This window comes from Lactuca virosa, chromosome 6 (genome assembly GCF_052849685.1).
Source record: "Lactuca virosa cultivar CGN04683 chromosome 6, Lactuca_virosa_CGN04683_v6, whole genome shotgun sequence".
NCBI classification, from domain to species: Eukaryota; Viridiplantae; Streptophyta; class Magnoliopsida; order Asterales; family Asteraceae; genus Lactuca; species Lactuca virosa.
The window spans coordinates 251,603,241-251,615,819 of record NC_136431.1 but is presented as its reverse complement, the minus strand read 5'-3'; the positions used below and the strand labels follow the sequence as shown (position 1 = coordinate 251,615,819).

Below are 12,579 nucleotides of genomic sequence, written 5' to 3'. Positions count from 1 at the left end.
AAATACACACTACTCTACATCACCACTTACTTATTAATTATGAGAGAGAGAGAGAGAGAGCTTGAACAATCGTGGTTCTACCACCACACCACACCAACTCTCTTCCACACAGCTAGGTAATGGTGTACCCGGGTGTCATACTTGGCCACGCCACCACCGCACTTTGATGTATAGTGGGTTTACCACAAAAGTTTTAACATGACCTTTCTAACAACGCTTTTCAATGTTTTTCAGTCAATTTCTTTATTTAATTGGGTTTTAAAAATGTACAACATACGTATGCGGTTGTTACAGATAGATGCACAAGAATATTCGGTTTAAAAAAGACCGATTTTCTCTAGACCGATTTCGATTATAATCGGTTTGATTTTTTAAAGTGAAATTTTGTAAAAAAAAAACTATTTTCCTTTTTCGGTTAAAAACCGGTTCATTTTCGTTTTGAAAAAAGGTTTTCATATTTTTTAAATACCTATATTAAACTGATGGTTCGGTTTTAGTTGAAAGAACCGATTTAGTTTTATTGTGTCGCTTGTGTTTTATAATGCCAATTACAAAAACCGGCACCTCTAAATAGGAACGGATATGAGTCATTCTAATTGAGATTCGGGCCATGCCAATTGCCAAGGCCCAAATCAGTTAACTGATTAGTTTGCCCATCTTACGACTTATAGGCGGATGGTTGATTTTGCATTTTATTATATTGATGCTAAAACATTCTTTATTGGTAACCAAAGTTAACCAAACAAATAAATAAAATAAATAGTATTGGTAACCAAAGTTAACCAAACAAATAAATAAAATAAATACAAGGAAATACAGTGTAGTATTTGCATAACATATAACTAACTCAACTCTTGAAAACACATCTAAATCCCTCCCCCTTGGAAAGAAGTCTTATAAAACTAATTTACACAACATATTTATTTAGTCTACATACATAACATCCTTGAATCAAGGCATAAAATAAAATCCTCAAATCCAAACAAACCAACATATAACTCCTTCGGCTTTGGATTCACGGATTCCACCCCTCGGTAGAAAGGAATACCTTATTCCCATGCATCATATTTTATATATCTTATTCTTCCTTGTTTCGGAATCAGAAGTTTGGACCGGCCGCGAGAATTTCACCAGCTAAATTATTATCAGTTCCAATCTTGTAGTCCAAAAACACCTCAAAATTCTTCTTGAACAACCCTCCCAGCTTAGTTAGTGCATCCATATGTGCCTTTTTGTCCGGCCACTACAAAAATAAATAAACATTTCCATAAAAAAAAAAAATTCTTCAACTATCACTGAACTGGCCCACACTGTCCTATATGTAAATTAGATACTGCTCCACAATCCACATTGAAATTATAACTCTCACACAGCTGAGAGTTATGTAAATACTAGCAGTAACAGTAACAGTATGACGTATGACTTACTGTATTTGCGGGATCAAGAATCTCGGAAGGAACACCTTCAATTGCAGTAGGGATTTCAAGTCCAAATATCTCGGTCTTTGTGTACTCCGCTTCCAAAAGGCTACCCGAGTGGATTGCGTCGATCATTTTTCGAGTGTACGCCAATTTTATACGCTTTCCTGATCCATAACTGTATAAACAAATAACATTTGAAATAAAATTTGCACAAAAAAGAATATTGTTGTTATCACTGTTACTGTTACCTGCCGCCTGACCAGCCAGTGTTGACAAGCCATCCGGTGGCACCGTGTTTTTTCATCTTTTCAGCTAACATGGCTGCATACTTGGTTGGATGAAGCATTATAAAAGCCGCACCAAAACATGCTGAAAATGTTGCCTGTGGCTCCTTTATCCCATCTTCTGTTCCCGCCACCTGTTATTTAAAAAATAAACGTTTAAATTTTCCGTAAAAAGTAATAATGTACACAAGAGACTTACCAAAGCAGTGTAGCCACTGATAAAATGGTACATAGTTTGAGCCAAGTTTAGCTTGCTGACAGGTGGCAGAACACCAAACGCGTCACAAGCCAATAGGATCAACGTTCTTCGGGTGTGGGCCCACACATGGTATTTTAGCATTTGGTATGTATTCTATAGGATACGCGGCCCGAGTGTTTTCTACAAGTTTATATTAATAATCAGTATTCTATTCTTCTAACAATCTCCGAGCTAATGTACTTGTCTTTACCTGTTACAGATTTGTCTGAGTAATCGACTTCTCGGGTATGTTCATCAAACACAACATTTTCCATAACTGCAATAAAAGAATAAGATTTAATTTTTTTATTTAATAATCAGAAATTAAATGGCTATGGTTATTGAAATAGTGATTACACCTGTCCCGAACTTGATGGCATTGAAGATATCGGGTTCCTTTTCCTTTGATAGATCTATGCACTTTGCATAGCAACCACCTTCGATATTTGAAACCCCATTTTCACTCCAACAATGTTCATCATCTCCGATTAAATATCTGTTGTGATCCGTAGACAGTGTTGTCTTTCCAGTACCTAAATTTATTTAAATTATTTAATAATAATGGATGATGGATGGGGTATTACAGTATTATTTATACCTGATAATCCAAAGAAGAGTGCTACATCACCATCTTTCCCCATATTGCAACCGGAATGAAGGGAAAGGATTTGGCGTTTAGGCATGAGATAATGCATGACACCAAAAAGACCTTTTTTCATCTCACCCGCGTATTGGGTTCCAAGAATTACCATTTCCCTTCTTCCAAGATTCAGATCTATGCTTGTTGATGATGTCATGTAATGCGTGTAACGGTTACATGGGAACATGCCCGCGTTGTATATTGTGAAGTCTGGAGTACCGAATTCTCTAGCTCTTCCGCAGTAGGTCGGATGCACCTGCCAATTTACCGGATTACCCTTCATGTCTCTTCAAAGATGTATATTTTTTATTCTACTTACATGTTATGCATAAATAATGAATGATAGGCTCTTGCGGATACAATACGGACTTTGATACGATGAACTGGATCCCAGTTGAGAAACTGGTCGTTTACGTAAACCTGAAAGCAAAGACAAAGACAAAGGGTATAATGGTCATTTTCATATATCAACAGTTGGGTTGTTAGCTTTGATGACTAAGGGACTAAAATCGTTAAAAAGCGTTGAACTAGGGTTTGGAAAATCCAAAAAGAATTCCTTTCGGACCATATTCAAGAAAGTTGATATAGTATAGGGGTGGAAAGCGTAATTTCGTTAATATAAGTTTTTTCAATAGTTAAGGACTAATTTACTCGTGATTTATTATTATTATATATTGAAAAATATATAAAATCACCTCACCTAGTATTTTTAATCTTAAATCGATTAATAAGCTAAGTTTGACTTTGATTTTTTTAACTACACTAATAAAATATCCTCAAAAAGGTTACGCAACACGTGAAGATACCCAAGATTTGTTAAACTGATCTATTAATTAATAAATAATTGACTTTTGGGGTTGAATTAAATAATACATAATGAAAGCAACAAGTATCCATGATCCATCATATAATGTTTAGCGGGTCTTTTGTGGGTCATTTGCTACGGGTATTTTTTTTTATTTAATAATTATGATATTTGAGTTTCAACTAAATGATTTAAGTTGTCTTTCTTACCCAAAGATAATAAAATAAATACACTGCAATTCAGTTTAGGATTTCTTTTCATTACAGGCTTCCTAACAAACTTACAATATTTAACGGTTTGGGAGCACTTTATGTTCTAAAATGGCAATAGTTCACCACCTTCTTCCAGTATTCAATATCTTTTTCGTTTTTCACGATTACTGTTTTACTTTTTAGTGATTATAGATGGATTGTACCCACTTCCTATCTTGTCGGTGAGATCTTAAATAAAAAAAGGGCGATTGTATTTGTTCATAGTATTAGATATTTAGATTAGATTAAAGAAATGATCGGATCACCTTATCGAGGGAGCACAAGTAATCCACCGCTCTTTCTCTGTTGACTAAGAAAGTGTGTTCATCCTCCATCTCAATATTCGGAGACCCCCTGGTTTTTAGTAAACACTAAAGCTTCAGAATCATCAAACTACTAAAAGTCGAATTGATTGCACAAAAATTAACCCAAACAAGGTTGGAATTACTAATTAGAGTTAGGTTTGGCTGAGTGATGAGTGAACTTACTTTCCCCACCAAAGTTCGTCTTCGGTTGTCTCGTCTCTGACAACGCGTTTGTCCCTCGGTGATCGCCCTGTTTTCGCACCAGAGAGCGTAGCCAAAGCGCCGCTAGAGGTTATGAAAGATCCTTTCTCGTATTTTATGGCTTGCTCGTAAAGCTCTGTGTAACAATCAGGAATGCAAATAGCATATATGGTCAAAAATAAGCAATCACAGGTTAAGTTTTATAGTCAAATACGAGAAAAAACGAAGACTAGGGTATACCAGCAGGGGATAGGTTGTAGAGGATATGAGTGAACTTGAGGGCACTGTCACTGGTACTCAGGGTAGGAGCGTGAACATGACGGTGTTGGTGAGTCACCTGAGCTCTCGGAGTTTCAGTTTTCCGATCCGGATCTCCCTCACCACCTTCGGCCCGGTTTCTCTCGTCAATGAGGCCAACGACGCACTATAATAAAAAATTAACGATATGATTTTCATGTTTCGTAGTACAAATCAGTTTTATCGGCGTTTTTCAAAATTAATTGTAGATTTATCAAGTATAATTGATGCTAAGTGAAGCAGGAAAAAATTAAACCTAATGGATTCAAGCTGCTGTTTCTGGCGTCCTTCTTCGGAAATAGCATTAAAAGCAGGCTGAGTTTCGCCTTTGATCGGCGTATTTGGAACAGATCTCTTCTTCTGGAGCGAATGCAGCTCGTCGATCGTTTGAGCTTTTACCGGCGGGACACTGTCGTCATGGCAGATCTGGTCGTCTTCCTTCTTTCCACCACGTGTTTGAATCTTCGGAAGTCCATTCCTTCCTTTCGTCGGTGTCTTTGGAAAGCTAAATTCCCCGTTCTCCGTTCCTTGTGACGCCATTTTCACGATTTCTGTATCCAACAATAAAAACATACACAGATTATCATCATAACGAAATCACACAACACACTATATATAAACATGAACTGAAATCATTCGAAAACAATATTTATGTAATGGACCAGTCAACGGTGTTCGGAAAGTTGGAGAGAAGAAAGAGATGAATTGACGTAGATTACCGTCAATTTGTGATACGTAATGTGGGAAATTTGATTGATGAAAATGGAGGTGATGAAAGATATGTCTGACACAGAGGCGGGTGTTAGCTTTATATAGGTGATTTCAGTTGACAAGTGTTATCCTAAACCCCAGTTAACTAACCATGGTTAAGTTAACTCCTTTATTTATCCATTTGTTGTACGCGTTGGATAAAAATAAAAAATAAAAAATAAAATATCTCCTAGATTTGCTCTCCATTACCGGGTTATCTGTAAGCAATATAACATTAATATATTCATTTAATCATTTTACAATTTATGTACATACATTGATGAAACATATTTGTAAAAAACTTTGATAAGCAAAAAATCTTAAAAAAATGGAAAGATAACAAACAATATATGCATAAAAGCAAAGATGTAAAAAAAGCTGTATAAAAAATTATAAAATTATTAAGTTTTAATAAAAAAAAAGACAAAATTGGAAAATTTATAAAAAAAAAAGGTTTGGACCAATTCATAAAAAAAAGATATAAAGTTATAAACTGTACGACAAGAATTAAAAAAAAAGTAAGCTTTAAAAAATATAAAAAACAAAAATTGTAAAATAAAGTTGAGGAAATTTTTTAAAAAAATTGGACCAAATTAATTAACATAATTAAACATTGGACTAAAATTGTGACAAAAAAAAGGAAACGAAATAAGTAAAAATAATAGAAGTTTGGGTTGAAACTATAAGAAAATGAAATTTTCGGTCTACAAATATAAAAAATACGGATGTTGGATGGGGGCGGGTATGAGTCAGGGTCCAGGTGCATGCAGGTTAGCCCAAACCCGGTTTTTTGATCCACTGAAAAAAAAAGATGGGATAAAATTCAATTTACAACATCTGTTGTGACAGGTCAAACCATAAGACTGTTGGTCATTTACATTAAAATACTCCAAATAAGAAGAATAAAATGATATTATTGAAACATTGTTCATCATGTTAAATTCATATTGAAAAATGTATGAGGTATATAATATGACATATCTATAAAAACTATTTGTAAAAAATAGTTTATAAAGATGATAACCTAATTCAAACTTATGGTTCTTACAACAAGATTCCATATAATTATCACTATAATTAGGATTAATACGGTAAAATGAAAACAAAAAACTGCAATGTTGAATGTTGGCTTGTGTTTTAGTAATGGTCATGGAAAATGGATTGTTTGATTTGTCAAAGCAGATACGTATACTTAAATATGTCTGATACAAGTTATTTTATGTTGGAATAAGTTTGTACAAATTAGACTGAATATTCTTGCTTGGCTAATTAAATTTGATAGGCTTCCTACACAGGCAAATCTTAGTAGAAGAGGTGTCGAACAAAAATTTGATCTTGTGCCAGAAATGTGAACAAGATGTTTAGGTTAGAGACCACCTTTTTTTACATCTTTACAACTTGTTTGTGACTTATGGCAGATTTTTTATTTTTTATTTGTCAATGGTGGGATATTTGATATTTCGAGTAGATGAGACATGAATATTCAATCTTTCATTACGTTGACAGATAATACTCATTTGAAATAATATTCATGAGAAATAATATTCAATAAATGTTCATGAGAAATAATATTCAATTAGTTATGTGTTAGAATTTTGTGAAGAAGTTACAAAGTCTAGAGCAAGTTGATTGTAAGTTAATAAAATTAAAGCGTAACGTTTGTGCTCCTAACAAAAGTGCAACAGCTGTTTTACTTAATCCTCCAGCTACAAGTCAAATTAACAACAGCCTTCATGTGTGTAAGGTCCACGTCATTAACCTTCTTCTAACTTATCCATCAGCTTCTTTAAAATAATATAACATATTATAATCTACACAATTAGTGATATCCATTGATCAAATATATTTTCATATAAACAATGATAAAATAATATAACACAGACAAATTTTCATAAATGGTGATTTTCTAAAATATCAAGTTTAATCTTTAAATTTTTTTTATTTTATGGGAGATACGTGTGGTTTCAATTTTTATCGTGGTTGATCTTTGACTCATATAAAATGATTTATTTACCATTTTCACTTTTTTATTACAACAATTTAAAAAATAAAAAATAAATACTATCCTTATCCCACCTCCACCCCTTACCCCATCTTTTTTACAACGCTCGTCTTCAAGAAACCACCACCACTAGTCAACACTGACACCAGCGGACTTTCGCTGGAGATTACAACCACCATCGAAGATCGCATCCACCACCACAACCTTTATCACCATTAACCTTACATCATCACCTTTATCCCTCTGATAGGGATATGTCTATTTGCTAGACCTATCTGTCTGGCGCCCCTAGAAGGCGTCGATGGTGTACAACCTATATGACTATGTCCAGTCCAATTCAATTGGCTACAAACCAGTCACATTGGACTGGAGGGACTTGATAGGGATATGTCTATTTGCTAGACCTATCTGTATGGCGCCCCTATCAGGCGTCGACGGTGTACGACTTATATGACTATGGTTAGTCCGATGCAATTGGTTGCACACCAATCACATTGGACTGGGGGGGGGGGACTTAGTTTTTCTAACAAGGAGGCACCGAGTTCAATCGTAGACATATACTAACTCGTCCTTCAAAAAAAAAAATCGGACTGGGTGGACTTGATAGGGATATGTCTATTTGCTAGAGCTAACTGCCTGACGCTCCGTCTGGCGCCCCTGGAAGGCGTCGATGGTGTACAACCTACATGACTATATCCAGAACAATGCAATTGACTGCAAACCAATCACATCGGACTAGGATGAACTTAATAGGAATATGTCTATATGATATGTCTGGCACCCATGTCAGGCGTCGACAATGTACAACCTACATAACTATGTCCAGTCCAATGCAATTGGTAGCAAACCAATCACATCGGATGCGGGGGGGGGGGGGGGGGGGGGGGGGGGCTTGACGGGGATAAGTCTATTTGCTAGACATATCTGTATGGCGCCCTTGGCAGGCGTCGACGGTGTACGACTTATATGACCATGTCCAGTCCAATGCAATTGGATGCACACCAATCACATCAGATTGGGGGGACTTGATAAGGATATGTCTATTTGCTAGATCTATCTGTCGGCATTTTAGCCCGTCTGGCAGCCTTGCCTACCTGGCGCCCCCGCCTGACACCACCGTAAGACCGCGCAGCTTGTCGGTACTGTTGCCGGCTAGTTAGGACTGAGTTGGGTTGATCTAAGGTCTGAACTAATTCCTCTTGACCTAATTGTCCCCTATAAATAGAACATGTTCTCCTCCATGGAGGAGGACTCCCCTCAAACTTCTCCTACCTTGGGAGATCAACTCCTATTACATACGCACATCCTTGCCTCACTAATATGGTTCTCTCCCACCACGAGGAACTATCTCCTCTTACACATCAATCTAACTTGATCGTCAGAGCCTGCTCCCGGGGCACAATCCCTGGGGCGGTTTTAACGATCTTATTATTCGATTGCAGCTAGGATTCTCGTCGGGAACTTGCTAACGACGCACATCTCAGATCCACAATCCAGATCCGACACCAAGACCCAATGACCGAATTTCGAGTTTGCATCACCCTCCATTCCAACCACCAACAACGCCATCTTCATCACCTTTCTTCACCATCTTTGGAGGCAACTTCAATTCACACACAAACAACCAAACACTGCCCTTATTCATCTTTTAAAAAACCTTCCTGCCATCATCCTTACTACATAACTGTTTACCATCGCCTTGTTGTGGGCGATCCCCTGTTCTTCCTTTTTTTATTTGATTAGAACTACAAATTCTATATTTTCAAAGGTTTTTTTATCATTAAAAACTTGATAGATAACCACTCATCGGTTAACTATAAGCATGAGTTCATATATCAATTTGGTGGTGATTTTTTTCCAACTAAATGTACTGGTATGTCTTCATATTAGTTTCATAGAACCATCTCCATATAAAACAAAAATAATACTTAATAATTATGCAGTAAGATTTGTTAGCTTAGACCACCACATGTTTAAGTATCTATGGAAATTTGAACGATTTCCAACCAAAAATTTGTGATTGATCACTGTCGAACGATTTCTAATCACCAATTTGAATTCAGAGTGGAACCATAACCGATGCTTAAATCAAGTTCATACGAAAGAACTGAAAAATTTAGCAACAACGATTTTAGTCAACGAAACCCTCTATGCATATATTGTTTCCATTTCGTACACTTGCAATCGAGAAATTTGATGTGGTAGTTACGGAGAAGGAATTTGAGGAGATGAAGCATTATAGAGGTGTAAGACAATAAACGTGGGGAAAGTTTGCGGTGGAGATATGGGATCCTAGCAAAAAAGGGACTAGGGATTGACTTGGGACTTACGTCACCACCATAGATGTAGAAGTGAGAGGAAGTCGAAAAGAAGATAAAGTAAAACCAAAGACAATGGAGTACGATGGTGACCTGCGATTCAAATTAGAATAGAGAAGAAGGAAGGGGAAGGTCTTGGCCGTGATCGATCAACAAGATCAAAAGTTGGTGGATGTCAAAACAAAGCGAGAAGATGGATGAAGGAGACGGTTCGGGGATACACACACAACTCGCATACGCCTAATAAAAAGGGTATGGGAACTATTTATTTTTTTTCATTTTTTTAATTGTTACAATAAAAAGAAAATATAAAAAGAAGATAAAAAGGTAAATAAGTCATTTTGTGTAACACCTACGTTTCCTACTAGGCTTAGTTATCAAATCTGTAACCTTGTCGGTTAACTATTGTAAACTTTTTAGAATAAATAAAAGTAAGTTATTCATATATATATATATATATATATATATATATATATATATATATATATATATATATATATATATATTAGGAGTACATTATTTATTATGTAAAATCGTACGTAATAGGACTAAAATATAAATTAAAAATAAAAGATTATTTTGGATAAATAATCTAAACAAAAGTCGTAGTATTTGTAAAAGAAAATCATGCATATAAAGAACGCCTAGATCTGACTTTGTGAGAGGAAGTTATGATTTTTCGAAGTTTCAATGCAACAGTATATGGCTCACAAGCCGAAACTGAAATCGGCCGATTTTTAGGAAAAACAATCTAAACAAGAGTTGAAGATATCGTCAATACCTATCCGTTAATATAAAGACAGTCAAAAACGAATATCATATAAGAAAGTTATGATTTTTACACAGACTTTAATAGTCTTAAGTCTGTCAAAAATATATCTTTAAAAAAATTGAGAATTAGCCGACGGAGTCTAACAGAAAGTTGTAGATCTCATTGATAGCTACGTGTGTATATAAAGAACATCGAAAACGGAGCTCGTATGAAGAAGATATGAATTTTTAAAGAAAATATGATTTTTCGCACGTAGCCGCGCGCACAGACAACAGGCGCAACGCACCTCTGATATACCACTAAAATATGACACATGTCACCACTCTTAAGGAGCCACGTCACCCTGCCGACCGCTTGCATAGCGCACCCAGACAGGAGGCATGACGTGCCTTCACTTTTCAGCCCTATACATTCTCCAATTTCCAGCCTCATTTTTCACCTCTTTCGCCCATAAACATCTATATTTCTCTTGTATCCCTAGTCACTTTACTCCTTAGTTCCTGGTTACTTTAGCGAGGCCCTGCGATGTCAGATAGCCGGCAATTAGAAGCTTTCGGGTCAGAGTTCTGGCCGCAAAATTCCCAGTTTTCATGAGATTAGTTTGTAAGTTAAGCTACACTTATTTTATTTGAAGTGTAACTTTTAATTATAGTCATAATCGTTATTATGAACCTATAATTAAGATTTATCAGTAATTCTAAGTCATTCATGTGGTTAATTTCAAAATAAATGAAGAAGAAATTCCAACTGATAAATTTTTTGTTACTTATCTGGGTACCAGCAGTCCTTTATCTGAGGATTGCTGTGAGTTTTCTAATGTTTCCGTGCAAGAAATTATCTGACACTTCAAAAGATCTGGAAAATCACAAGCTTAGGGAAGAAGAAGAGAAAGTGGTTGTAGATATGAAGTTGATATAAGCAAATAAGCTTGAGGAAGAGAAGGAAAAGCTGATTTTTGTTGAGGAAAAATCAGAGAAAAAACTGATAAGAAAAAGCTTTTGGAAAAAGAAAAGGAGGTTGCTAGAAAGAGAAAGATCAGAAAAAAGAAAGAGATTTAAAAATCTGAAGAAGGACTGAACTGATAAAAATCTGAAGTTTTTCAAGTATGATGTGCATGTTCGAGATCCACCAATTTTCCCATATTTGAAGGGATCTGGAGTGAGGAAGAAAAGAATTAAGCTTCAGAGAAGTCTTGACCACACCGGTTGAAAATCTAGTTGCGCAAAGTCGAGCCAACGACTTTAGAAATGGGCGGCTTTTCGGGAGGCAACCCACGTAATTTTAGTTTATTTTTTGCTTTCAATAAAGAGATGGTCGCTGCTTCAAGCAAGCTTGGGGAAATCAGAGGATCTTCAAAGTTGTTGAAATTCAGAATTTTTGCCAACATCTTCGTCAAAATCAGATTTTCCACAAGCTTATCAGGTACATTATTTCTTAGCTACAACCTTTTGTTTTTATATGCCTTATTGAGCTGTTCATTCCTCTCCAAGCATTGAGGACAACGCATCATTTTAAGCTTGGGGAAGGGGGTTAGTGTCAAAATTTGCATTTTTAGTTAAAATTCTAAATTTTTTAGTTTTTCAGTTAAAATTTTTAATTTTCCTTTCTGCATTTGCATTTGCATGTAAAAAAAAAGCTAAAAAAATGCAAATATATATATATATATATATATATATATATATATATATATATATATATATATATATATATATATATATATATATATATTTATATATTATGTTTTGTTTTTTTTTCTGTATTCATAAAAAGAAAAAAACTGAAAAAGATTTTATTTCTAGTTATTTTAGTGTTTATTTGCTGCATAAAAAATTCTAAAAAAGAAAAAAAAATGAAAAAATCAGAAAAAAAGTTACATGATATGATGACATTCTTGCATTCGATAGTTCTGTATAAATGGAAAATGAAAGTACGAAGCGATCAGATCGATAGTGGTAAGTTCAGTAATAATTCTCATAGCTAGGGGTCGCAAAACACCGTGATCTGAGACGCCGGATGTAAAAAATATAAAGAAAGGCGTACTGAAATACTGCGTGGGGAGTAATAACAATTCATAAATATTTGCTTTGGAATGTTTAAAAAGAACCTTGATCGACAAGTCTAGACCCATAGAACACAGACCTATTTGTTGACATGTGTTACCTTCACGATAACAGAGAAGCTTATATCAGATCCACACAGTCAAAAAGACCAGAAGGGTATGAACTGTCATATCTGATACCCAAGTTAAAGTTCAAACACTTAATCAAAGAAATCTTAATATATTCAAAAAGATGA

At 35.2% G+C, this 12,579-nt stretch overlaps 1 pseudogene across 1 annotated transcript; it reads right to left on the bottom strand.

Annotated features, from left to right (window-relative positions):
- Nucleotides 1–778: 778 nt before the first annotated feature.
- Nucleotides 779–5,029, bottom strand: LOC145119305 (phosphoenolpyruvate carboxykinase (ATP) 1-like; annotated as a pseudogene). Its single transcript, XR_013713770.1, has 12 exons — nt 4,699–5,029; nt 4,386–4,569; nt 4,128–4,281; nt 3,906–3,993; nt 2,903–3,003; nt 2,542–2,839; nt 2,303–2,476; nt 2,155–2,220; nt 1,905–2,084; nt 1,670–1,839; nt 1,428–1,596; nt 779–1,243 (listed from the first exon to the last, which is right to left on the bottom strand). The product of XR_013713770.1 is annotated as a phosphoenolpyruvate carboxykinase (ATP) 1-like (transcript).
- Between the last annotated feature and the right edge of the window lie 7,550 nt (nt 5,030–12,579).